We start from the raw sequence: 2,501 nt of genomic DNA, 5'->3' as shown, positions 1-2,501 counted from the left end.
TTGGTTTTTATTTTCTGTCTTCAGCATCATAAGCAGTTACCAAACTAGAAACTCTGGAGTTCAGCAGAATATTTCACAGAAAAAGATCAGCCGAGGTTATTTCAGCCCCCATGATCTCAGCTTTAATTTCGGTTGGACTTTGCAGATTTTTTTGGCTCTCAGTGCTGTGACAGTTTATATTATTTTAAACCAAACATTGTGTCTCCTATACTACCCAACATAGTATTTTCCTCAGTTACCTTTACTTCATAAAATTTTCCTCAAATAAAAGGATAAATGTTTCTTTCCTGCTGAAGCACTTTATAATAAAGAGATTAGTGACATTCTGAATGGATGAAGACCCCTGGGAGTAAAGGAGGCTCAAGGCAAAGACAGAATTTCTGAATTCTAACCCAGACCTCATGCCCTAGCCTTAAAAAATAAAAAAAAAAAACCCATCAATGATGAATTTGATCATTGATTATGCAGAATGTAGGTAATTCTTTTTTTAAACTCAATAAACCAATCAAGCCCAAATCCAGAAGAATCAATTTATGAGATCATCTTGGTCTAATAGGTTATCTTACACAGGGGGAATTTTTCAGAGTACCAGTCTGCAGTAACCATTTGCATTATAGAAATACTGATTCATCTGATAGATGTTATAGATGCTCTGAGGGGTTGCAAGATGGTGACGTGGACTTGCTTTCTATGGAGTTAGGTCACTTTCAAACTTAGTATCTTACATTTCATAGCCACAAATCACTTCTAAGCCATAAGAGTAAGTACTCACAAAGCTTTTCACTCAACAAAATCTTGAGAATGAAGAACCTGAAAGTGGGGCAACCTGCCTTTTCTTCTCATAGGTGCCTTACTCAATCCAGGGAACCGGATCCTGACTACAGCTATCAGTGTTGCTGTATTTTCTATTTTCCTCATTTCTCTAAAGAACTCTCCAGCTCTGTGTCGGGCAGCAAATCGGTCCATAGCAATGAGACAACCAAAAAAAGGTAGCTGGTGAGCATTCAAAAAGAACTTCACTGTGAATGTAGGGTTAAGCTTGTATGTGGCTGCAAAATTCATGCCAGCAGAACTGTAAATAACTGGATCTCGTGACACTTGGTGTGTGTGTTAGTGCTGAGTCCTCTGCTCGCGGCCATGACTTAGAGGCAGATGCTTATGTACTTGCCCCTCTGATCATGTGGCCTGGAAGACCATCTGATGACCCATTCCAGTCACACTCTACTTTTTAGTGACAACAAATAATAAGCCTCCTTTCACGTCCATTTGCAATTTAATAAGGGATGTTTCAGGGACTTTGAGATTTAAAAACTAGTGCTTAACAGTAGAGGACGAGTGGAACAGAAGTCAGTTTGGCAGGACTTTTCTGACTCAAATTTCCTCAATGTGATTTCTCACCGTGGAAAGTCACTTATTCTGTCACTGAAGGACAGACACCCTTGATGGGCCCAATTTTTGCTGCACAGTCTGCAGTCCTTTGACCTGGAGGAGAGAATTTGTTTTCTTTCCTTTCTCTCTCTGCTGACATAGCATCGTAGCAACCACAGGAGCAGAATCCAAGAGCCGGGAATCAGGCCCAGGACAAGCCTGGTGTGTGTAATATTGTTTAGGGTCAACCATTAATACAGCAAAACTTTGTGTCTTCTGTTATCTGCCTTGAGCCATCATTGGGTAAAACAGAACAAAAACAAAATAGCCCATATTTTCAGGTCTTTGTGTTTATAGTAGAATTACTGAACAGCCCTCTAACCCCTTTAAACAGGATCTTTAGATGCTTAGAATTTGTAAAATCCCATAAATTTGGTCTTTTCTTCTTCCTTAGACTGACATGCAAGTTAAGAAATGGTAAGTGAAATGTCATTATGAAGAAATGACATCATTTATCTGTATTGGGGGAAAAGACACCAAAATATTCCCGACCAGTGCTTGCTTCGGCAGCACATCTACTAAAATTGGAACGATACAGGATTAGCATGGCCCCTGCACAAAGATGACAGAAAAAGAAAGAAAGAAAGAAAAAATATTCCTGGCCAAAGATATTTAATCTGTCACTACACATTAGCTGTCTTTCCACTTTGGCTTTAAATATTTGGTTTAGGGAATTATAGTACTAATATCTGAAGTCATGATCTGTTTGGCAATCCCCATTAAAGAAATCTCAACTTCACTTCCTTCAGGATGCAAGCTGAGATTTAAATCTGTGTTAGGGGTAGGCAACTTGTATTAGTTACCTACTGCTACATAACAAATTACTCCAAAATCTGGTGGCTTAAAACGCGTTTATTATGTCACACCCTGTCGGTCAGTGCTCTGGGCCTGGCTACCTGGGCGCTCTGCTTCAGGCGCTTCCACAGGCTCAGTCAAGGTGTCAGCTGAAGTCGTCTTAACGCTCTTTAAGATGTGGGGTGGGGTCGGGGGGGGGGGGGTGGAGAAGGTTTGCTTTTGAACTCACAGGGTTCCTGGCAGGATTCAGTTCCTCATGGATTGTTGCACTGAAGGCT

The 2,501-nt window shown here is 40.5% G+C and overlaps 1 non-coding gene across 1 annotated transcript; it reads left to right on the top strand.

Moving 5' to 3' along the window:
• Nucleotides 1-1,922: 1,922 nt before the first annotated feature.
• On the top strand, nucleotides 1,923-2,026 carry LOC118660829. Its single transcript, XR_004969037.1, has one exon. It is a non-coding gene; the product is annotated as a U6 spliceosomal RNA (small nuclear RNA).
• The last annotated feature ends 475 nt before the right edge of the window (nucleotides 2,027-2,501 follow it).

Source organism: Myotis myotis, unplaced genomic scaffold, assembly GCF_014108235.1.
Source record: "Myotis myotis isolate mMyoMyo1 unplaced genomic scaffold, mMyoMyo1.p scaffold_m19_p_7, whole genome shotgun sequence".
Lineage (NCBI taxonomy): Eukaryota > Metazoa > Chordata > Mammalia > Chiroptera > Vespertilionidae > Myotis > Myotis myotis.
This window is presented reverse-complemented; position numbering and strand designations above follow the sequence as displayed.